This window comes from Eumetopias jubatus, unplaced genomic scaffold (assembly GCF_037043125.1).
Source record: "Eumetopias jubatus isolate StellerSeaLion01/CBP00866 unplaced genomic scaffold, mEumJub1_p1.0 scaffold_14, whole genome shotgun sequence".
In the NCBI taxonomy this organism is placed as follows: Eukaryota; Metazoa; Chordata; class Mammalia; order Carnivora; family Otariidae; genus Eumetopias; species Eumetopias jubatus.
The window spans coordinates 52,329,052-52,342,756 of NW_028274820.1; the positions used below are offsets into that span (position 1 = coordinate 52,329,052).

General features: G+C 34.2%; 1 protein-coding gene across 4 annotated transcripts in view; it reads left to right on the plus strand.

The window, feature by feature from the left end:
* HDAC9 (histone deacetylase 9) overlaps positions 1-13,705 on the plus strand; it is a 733,933-nt gene that overhangs the window by 42,313 nt on the left and 677,915 nt on the right. The window contains exon 1 of one of the 4 annotated variants that reach the window (XM_088018631.1): positions 3,431-3,555. The exons of the other annotated variants lie outside the window; for them this stretch is intronic. The gene's annotated coding sequence lies outside the window, so the exon portion shown is untranslated. Of the gene's footprint in view, positions 1-3,430; positions 3,556-13,705 lie in introns of those variants that run through there. 4 annotated transcript variants of the gene reach the window in all.

Genomic DNA, 13,705 nt, shown 5'->3' on the forward strand with positions numbered 1-13,705 from the left:
TTTTATTTATTTATTTGAGAGAGCGAGCACGAGCAGGGGGGAGGGGCAGAGGGAAGCAGATTCCCCGCTGAGCAGGGAGCCTGATATGGGGCTCAGTCCCAGGACCCTGGGATCATGACCTGTGCCAAAGGCAGGTGCTTAACTGGCTGAGCCACCCACTCTCCCAGTCCCTTAAACTTAATTTTTGCTTCTCCTCTAGCATACAATTGTTTTAATCAAATTAATGAGAAATACATAAAATTTTTGAATATATTCCATAATTGGGCTAATAAAAGGAGAGAGCACATTGGAAGGGGGACTATGACAGAAGAATCCAAAAAATATTTTTCAACCCTGGCTACTCTGTACTAGATGTGAGATGGTAGGCAAGTCATTAAGCCTCTGTAGATTTCCATTAATTCATCTGTAAAATATTTGTTAAAAAAATTCAAGATGGTGGTTATTTAAGTGGTTGAAAACGCCACTTCTCATTTTGGCTTGTGTTTGTGTTGAAACTAGAGGAAGTTATTCCTTTTCATGTACAATAGACCATGAGCTAATAATTTTGTTAGGGACAAAGAAAACAAGCACCTTATAAAACAGTGAGAAAGGCTATATTTCAGAAGTTGGACGATCCTTTGATAAAACATCTATTATGAAAAGATATATAAAGATAAAGATTCTGACTCAAAATATTTACTTGAGAGTGAGAAGTCTATTTATCATGACAAATTTAGTTTCTTGTATTGTTAGAGATTAAGTTGTGTGCCAAAAGATATTAGGTTGACCATATTCTCTGCTTGTAATATAATAAAACCAGAAATTATTAACAAAAAGCTATAACACAAGATAAACAATTACTTGGAAGGAATAAGCCCTTCAAAACTATTGGGTCAGAGACAATTAAAACTGCAGTTATGAGTCATTTAGAAAATAACACTATTCAGGGGGAAAAGAAAACCCTTCTTAAGTGCAGCAAAGCTGCATTCACAGGCAAATATATGGTGGTAAATTATTTCATTTTAAACTACAAAAAAAAAACCAGGATTTTTTTAAAATATAAAATTTAAAAATAATATTAAGGGGAATTGGAGGAGATAAAAAACAAAATTTAAAGAAACCATGAGAGGTGGGGTTCATATATCCAAGAGCTGGTTCTTAAAAATAATAATTTAGAGGCATATAGGAAGCACCTGCCTTCCGCTCAGGTTATGATCCCCGGGTCTGGGGATCAAGTCCCGCATCCGGCTCTCTTCTCAGCAGGGAGTCTGCTTCTCTCTCTGATCTCCCTCTGTGCTTGTGCGCTCTCTCTCTCTCTCAAATAAATAAATAAAATCATTAAATAATAATAATAACAGTTTAAACATCTTTGGCGATATAACTAGGAAAAATTGTAAAGCAAAGTTATTTTAAAAATGAATAAAGAAGTTGAAATGAAATACAAATTCTAATAAAAATAGAACTTATAGGCTGATTCTTTATGAAAGTGATAGCAGGCAAAATTTTAGTGGCTACTTATAATTTTGGGGTAAAAAACTACAATATCTCAAAATGTTCATCCCAGTAAGCTTCTCAAATTTTTAGGAAGTAAATTCTTATTTGCCTAAATATAAATTGATGGAAAGTTTCCCAGTTAATATTTTGAAGGTCACGTAATACTGAATCTAAAACTTAGCAGAAAATATCACAAAAATATATCTATACACCAATCCCTACTATGGATTTATAGGCAAAAAGTCTAGGTAAAATATAACAGATTAAATTTAGCCATATCTTAAAAGAATAATTCACCTCAGCCAGGAAGTGACTTAGTGTCTGGAATTCATTAGTAATTAATTACAGAAATACATCAAAAGAAAAAATCTCACTAGAGATGGATAAAAAGCATGACAAAAGTCAATTCCTATTCTTAGGGAAAATATTAATAAAGTAGACATAAAGTAACCTTCACTGTGTAAGAAAATATACTTCAATCAGACAGTATCAGAGAGTGAAATGCCAGAGGCATTTTTGCCAAAATGAGGGTATTCTTAATATTTGATGATATATATATATAAATATTCTTATATTTGATGATATATATATTATTGGTGATTACTTTTTCAAAAAGTTTCAAAAGTTTCTCAAGTATATTAGTAAAAACATGTATTTATGTCTATTATTTCCAGAAACTCCATTAAGGTAACAATAAAAGTATAAACTCATAGGAGACAGGAGAGGAGGTAATTACAGAGAAGGGATATGAACATATTTCTGGAACATGGAACATTTCTGGAAGAGGGCTAACTTCGAACCATGGAGGAAACTCAAACTCAATGTCTCCAGGGAGAGTGACATTGAGAAGCAAGAAATTTTGTTCCCCTAAACTCAGAAGGATCCAGGGGTTACATGTTGGGATTGAAAGTTTTAAATTATTTAAGTAGCAATCAGGTCACCGGATCATTTCTCCCTTCTTTGCTCCACCACCCTACACAGTAAGGAGACTACCCTTCTTCTTGCCCAACAGCATTAGAGAAGTTGACTATTTGAAGAAATTAATCCACAGATTTTTGAGACTTTGGGACACTCGGGATATGGGAAACTGGGGGTGAGGAATCGGATTTGATAAACAGGGGATTAAGTGAAAGTATACCTACTGACTGTAAGAATCGTCACCCTACTTCCCATTTGCTGGCATGAAGGCCTGATCTTTCAGAAGAATTGTGTAAGACTGTTGAATCACAGACCTGTATCTCTGAAACAAATAATACATTATATGTTTAACACAAAAAAAAGATTGGAGGGGGAGACCAACCATGAGAGACTATGGACTCTGAAAAACAAACAGGGTTCTAGAGGGGAGGGGGGTGGGGGGATGGGTTCGCCTGGTGATGGGTATTAAAGAGGGCACGTTCTGCATGGAGCACTGGGTGTTATGCACAAACAATGAATCACTGAACACTACATCAGAAACTAATGATGTAATGTACGGTGATTAACATAACATAATAAAAAAAACAAAAGAAGTTTGAACTTTAAAGAGAGAGATTAAGCTTCTCAAACAGAGAGAGATAGAGAGGAAGGAAGGAGGGAGGGAGAGAGGGATGAAGCAAGTGAATGAAAGAACAACAACAAAGGAAAGACTCAGAAGAAATACCTTTAATGCAGGGAACAGAAGGAAATTTAGAACAATTTAACTATAGTCTCAGAGAGAAGCAACATATTACATCAATTAAACAGCAAAAGGATGCTATCTTTGTTCTACCTTAGATCCTTTTTCTTTGCTTTAGACTCAGTCTATCTTCCTTCTTTTTTTCTTGGACTCTGTGTATTTTGACTCTTTCCATTTCTTAGTCCTGCACAGTCTTTATGCCACCAAGATTCCAGTCTTCTTTGGCTGGGAGGACTGATACTGAGAGATCCCACCTCCGGATTCATCCTGGATTGCTCATGGACATGCTCCAAGGTCAGACCAGGCCCATGACATTCTTGATACAGATGGATTTGCTGCTGAGCCTGGTCCAGTGCAGAAGACTGTGTTCCTGTTCTTAATTCCTTAGCCTCCAAGATTCTACTGGGCACTGGAGGAGGAAAAGGGTGAGAATGAGGCATGTCAGTCTAAAAATGTAGTAAGAACATTGTGGAAGAGATTAAGAGGGAAAGTAGACTTATTCTCAGGTAAGGGGTGGGGATAAACGCTAAGCTGCTGGTCTCTCTAAGAATGCTTAGAATGCCCTCACTGAAGAAAGTAGTAAAGAAGAAAAGGGCAGGACTATGAGTCATGCTGTATGTAGGATGATTCCAAATCATTATTTTCCCTCTCTATAAGCAGAAGAGATGAGCGTGGAAGGGATCACTGCCAGAAGCAGTGGTGGGGTAGGGAATTTTATGTTTGGGAGGCTAATCCAAATGTAAGGGACAAGTGTCAGTCATTAAACAGTATAATTCAAAAAGCTTTTCAGCCACACAAACATTTTGTGGCTTGCAGTTTTTTCACTTGTTTATTTTATTGTTCATATGAATTAAATAAATTATATAATTATAAAAAATATGTAGTTCAAAGCAACCACTTTCCTTAGGAAAATCAGGGATTCATCTTCTCTAGTCAGCATGCCTGGGATCAGATTTTCACTCGATTGCTAGCTATAGGACCTTGGACAAATATTTTAACCTCTTGTGCTTCAGTTTTCCCATCTGAAAAATGGGAATAATAATTGCATATAGCACATATTGTATCAGGGTCAAACTGTTATTCTTAATATTTTGGTATAGCCTCATTTTGACTTCCGCATGCGATGTTTATCTAATTCTGATTACCCATTTGTTGTATCTTAACCTTTCTTTTTACTTCTCACATGTTCACATTCAAACATTGATGCAGACGTAGCCACATACAGAAGTACAGCTCAGCAAACGAGGCTGTGCAGTGAATTCTGTAAACAGAAGCTTGTTAGTGTAACGTTAACAATATTTAATAATGTAAATAACAATATTTTCATTTTAGCATAGGCACTTTTCATTATGAATATATACAGCATCCTTCTTTCTATACCTTAAGGAATACAACTAGTAGAAATTTCGTTACAATTCTAGCCTTTTGAGAGAGAGTCGATTATAATTGCTAGCCTAATGTCATGTTAAATAGTTCTAAAATGTCAGTCTTCAAGTTGAGGTGGGTATTGGTATACATGGTAGGGGTGATGAGTGAAATTTGAAATGTTATCCTGTTAATTTCATGTTTCATAAGCAGGCAAACTATCACCACTATTTATTCCTCATCTGTTTTCTTTTGAGGAAGCCAACTGAACATTAAGTTCTTCTGGATGTATTTCTTTAAAAAGTAGTGGTGCCATACCACGTACTGTCATTATTTAAAAACTGTGACATTCTGACAGTGTGTCGGAAAAAAGTGGTGGCTCTATGAAATTTACATGCCTAAGTTTGTAACTAAAACTAATTTTGTCAGGGAATATTTTATAATTACCAAATTAAAGAACTGTATAATTAAAGTAAAATGAGCTCTGCATGTGCCTAGAAACATAATCTCTTAATGCTTTTGTTGGTTTTTCTCCAACGACATTATTTTGTAATGTATATAATTTATTGCAAAAATAGTAACAGAGTAAGGTTGTTTTCCAGAGATTTGCAATCATTTGGAGAAATCCATGAACAGCTTAGTATGTTGAATTATTTTCACATTCAATTTGGTGATTTTTAAAAGAGGAACAGCAAATCAACCAACTTCAAATGCCCCCCTCCTTCTCATACTTCTGTATTTTATTTATAGAAGAGGAAACCTTTCTTCATTTCTTCCTGTCAGCTGTGCAGAGGCAGTTCTACTGAAATTGAGTAAAAGAATATCCAAAATACTTTTTAGCACTTTGAGTTCATCTCTGTTAAATAAATTGATTGAGATGATTATTTTTCTAGTTAAGTTGATACGGAGCTTAAAAAGCAGTTTTTTTAAACAGTCCTATATAAACCTTTAAAACATGCTTTCAGTAAGGGTAATTTATTATTACAAATGAATTTTGTGGAAGTGTAATTAGTATTATTTATATTTTGGATTCTAATGTTATAATAATGTGAATTCTTACTTCCTTGATCTAGAATTTTCCTCACACGGACCACTTCCTCATCTTTAGCTAGTCTGGTCATCTTGTAATAGTGTGAGACTTGAGGAGCGTGTATGTTCCACAATGGACTTGATTACTACTGGATAAAAAGCTAATAGCCATATTGGAAAAACCATATTGGTTCTATTTGAAGGAGCCTATTTAGGAAATTGGACATGTGCCACTATATTCAAGAAAGATGGTCTGTATTTATGAAACCATTGCTCTTTCTGAAATTTGAAGGAGATGGGAGAATAGCATCTATGTTTGTGAAGAAATTACATAGATGTGAATTATGGATAAATCATTTAATGTCTCTGGGCTTCAGTTTTCTCATCTATAAAATAAAGATACTGCTTACTCTCTCTAGTGACCTCACAGAATTTTTCAAATGAGATCATGATACAGTCAATATGAAAATGCTTTGAAAAGTATAAAGCACTATGCAAGTGTAAGAGATTATTATTTTTCATTATTGTTTTATCTAGAACTCTTCTAAAGAGATAAGTGCCTTTATTTAAACAAGAAGGGAAGTAGAAAATTATTGTATTTAAGGTAGTTCAGGTCTAAGAAATTAGAAACAGAATGTGCATAAGCCTCTGATGAGACAAACTATGTATGTAAAATCAATTGGATATGCAATAGCAACTTACTATGTTGGCAAGTTGAAGCGTGTGGTAGGGTGCCATTACTATTCATAGAGGGATCTGAACAGAGTAAAAGGAATGATGATGATGTTACAATGATAATGACAACAATTACAGAGATATAAGCTGTATTGAAGCGAGGGTTTGTGTCTTTTCTCCTAATGTTTTCTGAGCCAAGAATTACACTGCAGTGCATAGATGCTTAATAAATATTTGACGATATGAATAGCAGTTACTGTTAGATACATTCAGATTTTGCACCTGTTTCCACATAGCTAATCAAGAATAGATTTAGTATTTTCTGCTTCTTTTGAGATGATTATGTGGTTTTGTCATTTATTAATACAGTGTCTTTCATTAATTGCTTTTCAGATGGTAAACCAATCTTGCATTACTAGGATAAATCCCACTTGGTCAGGTACATAATACTTTTTATATATTGACGGATTCTGTTTGACAAATATTGGTCTGTAATTTTCTTTTTTTAAAGATTTTATTTATTTATTTTTGCGAGAAAGAGAGAGAGGGCGCAAGTGGGTTGGGGAGGAAGGGGCAGAGGGAGAAGCAGACTCCCTCCTCAACAGGGAGCCTGATGCTGGAGTCCATCCCAGGACCCTGGGATCATGACCTGAGCTGACTTGCAGACGCTTAATCAACTGAACCACCCAGACGCCCTGTAATCTTCTTTTCTTGTAATGTGTTTGTCACATTTTGGTATCAGGTTAATGCTAGTCTCATAGTGGGACTACATTGGGAAAGCCACTTGTTTTTGGTTTTCTGAAAGAGTTTGCAGAGGATTGGCATTCTTTTTTCCTTAAATATTTGGTAGAATTCAACAGTGAACTCCACCTGAGCCTGGAGTTTGTTTGCTTGTTTTTGTTTTTTTACAGGAAGATACTTAATTACTAATGCAAATTCTTTAGTAGATACTGTGTTATTCACATTACCCATTTCTTCTTGCATTTTGTAGTTTGTATTTTTCAAGGAATTTGCCCACTTCATCTAGGTCTTCAAATGTGCAGGCATAAAGATGCTGGTAATACTGTCTTATTACCCTTTGACTATTCGTAGAATCTATAATGGTGTCACAAATTTAATTGCTGATATTGTAATTAATTTCTTCTCTTTTTTTAATCACCAGTCTAACTAGAAGTTTACCAGTATTATAAATCTTCTTAAATAATCAGCTTTTGGTTTCATTGATATTCTCAATTATCCTTCTGTTTTCTGTTTCTTTGATTTCCACTCTGATCTTCATTATCACTTTTCTTCTACTTGTTTTGGGTTTGCTATGTCCCCTTTTCTAATTTCTTAATGTGGAAGCTGAGATAATTGATGTGAGACCTTTCTTCTTTTCAATTATATGTATTTAGTATTATAAAATTTCTTTTAAATACTGCTAATACTGCCTTACCTACATTCCACAGATGTTGATATGTTGTGTTTTCATTTTCATTTGGTTTAGAATAGTTTCTTTTTTTTAAGTGTATTCCAAGATGATTTCATATATGTATCCATTGAGAAAGATTTCCTCCTATTGAGGTAATTAACGCATCCCTCATCTCACATATTTACTTTCTATTTTTCCCTGAAAACATTTAAGTTCTATTCTCTTAGTAAATTTCAATTATATGACGTGTCATCAACTGTAGTCACCATGTTATACATTAGATCCTCATACCTTATTCATCTTACAACAATATCTTAAAAGTTTGTACTCCTTTATCAACCTCTCCTTCTCCTCCTCCTGGACCACAGTCCCAGGGACTACTGTGGGTTTATCTTTTTTTTTTTTTTCCCCTTTTAGTCTCCACATAGAAGTAATACCATGTAGTGTTTGTCTTTCTCTGGTTTATTTCACTTAGCACAATGCCCTTCAGGTTCATTTGCTGAATCATAGGTAGTTCTGTTTTTAATTTCTTGAGGAACCTGTATACTGTTTTCCATGGTGTCTCTTAACAGTTTACATTCCCACCAACAGAGTACAGCGTTGCCCTTTACCTGTTCACCAGCATTTATTATCTCTTGTCTTTTTGATCATAGCCATTCTAACAGGTGTGAGGTGATACCTCATTATGGTTTTGATTTGCATTTCCCTAGTAATTGGTGATATGGAACACTTTTTCATGAACCTGTTGACCATTTGTGTGTCTTATTTGGAAAAATGTCTCTCCAGGCTATTTGTCCATTTAAAAATTGGGTTCTTTGTGTTTTTGCTGTTGAGTTGTGTGAGTTCCTTGTATATTTTGGATATTAACTCCTTATCAGATATGTTGTTTGCAAATATTTTCTCAGATTCCATAGGCTGCTTTTTTATTTTGTTAGTGGTTTTCTTTGCTGAGCAGAATCTATTTAATTCGATGTAGTCACACTTGTTTATTTTAGCTTATGTTGTTGCTTTTGATGTCACAGAATACTTTCTAATTTCCCTTTTGATTTATTCTTTGCCTCATGGATAATTCATAAGTGTCTTATTTATTTTTCAAATATTTGAGGATTTTCCCAGATATCTTTCTTTTAGTGATTTCTAATGTATTACATTTGGGTCAGAATATAACTTGAATGAATTGAATACTTTTAAATTTACTGAGATTTGTCTTGTGACACAAAATATGGTACCACTTTCATAGGAAAATGTTTCACATGTACTTGAAGAAAAAGTGTATTCTACTGTTGAGTTTTCTATAAATGTTAATAAAGTCAAGTTTGTTGATAGTGTTATGCAGATCTTGTATATTTTTGCTGATTTTTCTATCTACACTATCAATTATTGAGGGAAGAGTATTGAAAGCTATTATAATTGTGGATTTATCTATTTCTTCTTGAAATTCTATTAGCCTTTTTCTCTATTTAGAAGCTCTGATATTAGGTACATAAACATTTAAGACTGATACATCCTATTGATGAATCATGAAATGACAATTTTTATCTTTAGTAGTATTCTTTGCTCTGAAATTTGCTTTTGTCACAGCTGTCTTTTGATTAATGTTAGTATATATTTTCCAGTCCTTTCACTTTTAGCCTATTTGTGTCATACTTATAATAAATATCTTGAACACAGCATATAGTGGAACTTTGTTTTGGTATTCAATCTTGCAATCTTTGCCTTTTAATTGGAGTGTTTGACTGTTTATATTTAGTGTGGCTATTGATATGGTTAGGTATAAATCTATCACCTTGATATTTATTTACTATTTATCCTATTCTCTACTTGTTTTCTTTAGTACCTTATTTTTGAATAATTGAGCTTTAAAAATGACTCCATTTTTTTCTCATTTTGTAGCTTGTCGTCTACAACTCTGTTATTTTAGCTTTACTTTATAGTTTGTATTATATATCTTTAATTTATCATAGCCTATGTTCAAATGATATTATACTACTTCATGTACAGTATGAGAACTTTACCTAAAGTATACTTGTATTTACCTTTTCCTGACCATTGTGATATTATTGTCATAGATTTTACTTGTACATTAGTTATAAACCCTTTACTGCATTGTTTCGAGTTTTGTTTAAATATTAGATTATTTTTAAAAGATATTGAAATAATAAGAAAAATTTCTATTTTTCCATGTAGTGCTTTTCATTCCTTTGTGTAGATCATCAGATTTTTCCATCTGATATCATTTTCCTTACATGTGAAGGACTTTAACATTTCTTGGAGTACTGATGTGCTGGTGATGACTTCTTCCAGCATTTGTATGTCTGAAGAAGTCTTTATTTCACTTTCAATATTGAAATATGTTTTGGCTGGATATAGAATTCCATGTTGATGTATTTTTTTTTCTATCAGTACTTTAAAGATGTTGCTCCATTATCTTCTTGGTTACAGTGTTTGTAGCATGAAGTATGCTATCTAATACTTACCTTTGTTCCTCTGTACTTAAAGTGTGTCTTCTCCCCACCTTCCCACTCCCTGCACCCCTTGGCTGTTTTTAAAATTTTTAATCATTACCATTTTGGAACAATTTGATTATAATATTCTTTGGAATAGTTTTATTCATGTTTCTTCTGCTTTGTGTTTTTTGAGCTTATTGGAACTGAGTGTATGTTTTCCATCAAATATGGACGTTTTGGGGGTGGTTTTTTCTTCAAATACCATCCATCATTTTAGAGTTTCAAATATATGTACTTTAGCCACGTGAAATGATCCCACGACATGATGATGCTCTTTTATTTTTAAAAATATACCTTTTCTTTATGTGTTTCATTTGGTAGTTTCTGTTGCTATGTCTGCAAGTCCACTAATCTTTTTTCTGAAATGTCTAATCAATTGTTAGTCCCATCCAGTGTATTGTTCATCTGACACGTTGTAGTTTTCATTTCTAGAACTTTTGTTTGGTTCTTGTTAACATCTTTCACGTCATTACTTAATTTTCTGAACAGGTGGGATACCTTTTCATAACTGTTTTAGTCTGTTTTTTTTTGGTTAATTCTAAAACATCTATTTTTTTTAAATCTGTTTTGGTCAACTTTTCTCCTTAGTTTGGTCATTTTTTCCTGCTTCCTGGCATACCTGGTAATTTTTATTATATGCCAAGCATTGTATATTTTACCTTATTGAATGCTGAATATTTTTTGTATTCCTCTAAGTATTCTTGAGCTTCATTCAAGGACATAGTTAAGTTATTAAAAACTGTTTTATCCTTTTGGTTCCAATTAGACATGAATGGAATACCTCTGTCTATGGATTATTATTTCTCACTACTATTGGAAATCCCTTCAGTTTACTATATTCAGTTCCCCCTTATTCATGAGACTTTCCTCTCTGGTTGGTAAAAATAAGCACTCTTTCTAGCCCTTTGTGACAATTGGGCACTATTTCTTCTATTCTGTTATAGTGGTTTTCTTACACACATATACTGAGATTACTGATTATTTGAGGGAAATACTGTATAGCTCTAGAATTCTTTCTGTTGCTTGCTGCTACACTCTTCTCTCTAGTACTCTGTCCTGTGAATGCTTTGTTGTCCTCAGAGTTTCAGCTTTGTCTCTTAACTTCTGGGAGTCTGCTGAGCTCTTTCTGGGTTTCCACTCACTGTACCATTACTAGAAAACCTTTCAAGACACTAAGCTGTGCAATCTTTCGGCCTACTTTGTATATTTTGCATCTCTCAGGGATCACTGTGCTTTGTTGCCTCATGTTCTAGTGTTTTAAAACCATCGTTTCACATATTTTGTCCATTTTTTGGTTGATTTGGGTGGAAGACTCCATTGTTCCATCTTGATAGGAAATGGAAGTTTCTGATTCATGGTAATTTTTGTATCATAAGAATAATGTCCTAATTTTTTAATTTTTCTTCTTTTAACCAAGAAACCTTGTTTCTCAACCTCTGCCTCAATTTCCTCATTTATAAAATTAGAATTATAATTGTGCCCATTTTCCAGGTTGTTGAGAGATTTAAATAACAGTGTAAAACAGTGTAAAACATTTTAAAAGCACATAGAAAGCTTCTAATAAATTACTCACCTTATTATCATTTCTGTTCTGTTACAAATCACACAAAACAGTCTGTCATTTTTAACTGCATGTCCACTTAATTTGATTCACTTTCTACCTCTTTTAAAAAAAAATTCTTTGTAAGCAAAGGGTTAAGGGGACCTACTGAATAAGTGAGAAGAATTATACATCTTGAAAGACATAATATCTATTAATATTGTCACCTGGGTTTTCTTGAGAGAAGTTTTGTCAAGGACACTTAATATGGTGTTCAAATATTCTTTTAAGAATGAAAGTCCCTATCCAGACAAAAGATTCTCAGTAACAACTCACCAAGTCGTTTATTTGTGATTTGGATCATCTCTGTACTCTAAGTGCATACCATCTTATCTTGTAAAGGGAGATGCACATTTAATCTTGTCTCCCCCCCCCCAAAAAAAAAAGAAAGAAAAAAGGGCTGTTTAACCAAAACAAACTCAGCAGCTTGGGATTTACATATCTCTCTGGTATCTTACTCATCATTTTTTATTTTTTTTTATTTATTTATTTTTTAAAGATTTTATTTATTTGACAGAGAGAGACACAGTGAGAGAGGGAACACAAGCAGGGGGAGTGGGAGAGGGAGAAGCAGGCTCCCCACTGAGCTAGGAGCCCAATGCGGGACTCAATCCCAGGACCCTGGGATCATGACCTGAGCCGAAGGCAGACGCTTAACAACTGAGCCACCCAGGGGCCCTTACTCACCATTTTTTAAATGCTTGGGTCACTAAAATTACACATTGGGAAACATTTCGGCATTCCCTAAGGTGAAATATAGAAGCTATTTAATAGTAAATACTTCATGTCTTATGAACTTTTTGCAAGGAAGGTAATTAGTAAGTTGCTATTTAAAACCTCCAAGGGATTTTATTGTATATAAATTTTTAATGTGCAGTTATAATACATTAGACACAATTTAATGGAAACAATATTAGGCACATTTCAAATCATCAGAGCATTCAGATTACCTACAGAAGAATTGGTTATGTATTTGGTGTGTGCAGCTCATCTGTATCTATTTGCAGAATATTGACAGTGAGGAGAAGGAACTATACTTTCAATCAAAATTAAAACTAAAATCCATATGGATTGAAATGTAACTAATATTGTTTCCATCAAAAAGAATGAAATCTTGCCATTTGCAACGACATGGATGGAACTGGAGGGTGTTATGCTGAGCAAAATAAGTCAATCAGAGAAAGACATGTATCATATGACCTCATAGATATGAGGAATTCTTAATCTCAGGAAACAAACTGAGGGTTGCTGGAGTGGTGGGGGGCGGGAGGGATGGGGTGGCTGGGTGATAGACATTGGGGAGGGTATGTGCTATGGTGAGCGCTGTGAATTGTGTAAGACTGATGAATCACAGACCTGTACCTCGGAAACAAATAATACATTATATGTTAAAAAAAAAAAAAGAAGATAGCAGGAGGGGAAGAATGAAGGGGGGGAAATCAGAGGGGAAGACAAACCATGAGAGACTATGGACTCTGAGAAACAAACAGAGGGTTCTAGAGGGGAGGGGGGTGGGGGATGGGTTAGCCTGGTGATGGGTATTAAAGAGGGCACGTTCTGCATGGAGCACTGGGTGTTATACGCAAACAATGAATCATGGAACACTACATCAAAAACTAATGATGTAATGTATGGTGATTAACATCACATAATAAAAAAAATTTAAAAAATAATAAAAAACTAAAATCCAAATTAATATTGGCATATTTTGTTTTTAAATAGGATAGGACTAAAATATATTGTTTTTTAAAAAATTTTAGTTATTTGAGAGAGAGAGAGCGAGCATGAGTGGGGGGCAGAGGGAGAGGGAGAAGCAGACTCCCTGCTGAGTCAGGAGCCCCACTTGGGGTTCCATCCCAGGATCCTGAGATCATGACTTGAGCTGAAGGCAGATGCTTATTCGACTGAGCCACCTAGGCAGCCCTAAAATATATTCTTTTAAAAAAGATAGCAAAAGATAAAACAGAAATAAATTTGGTCCTAGTTAG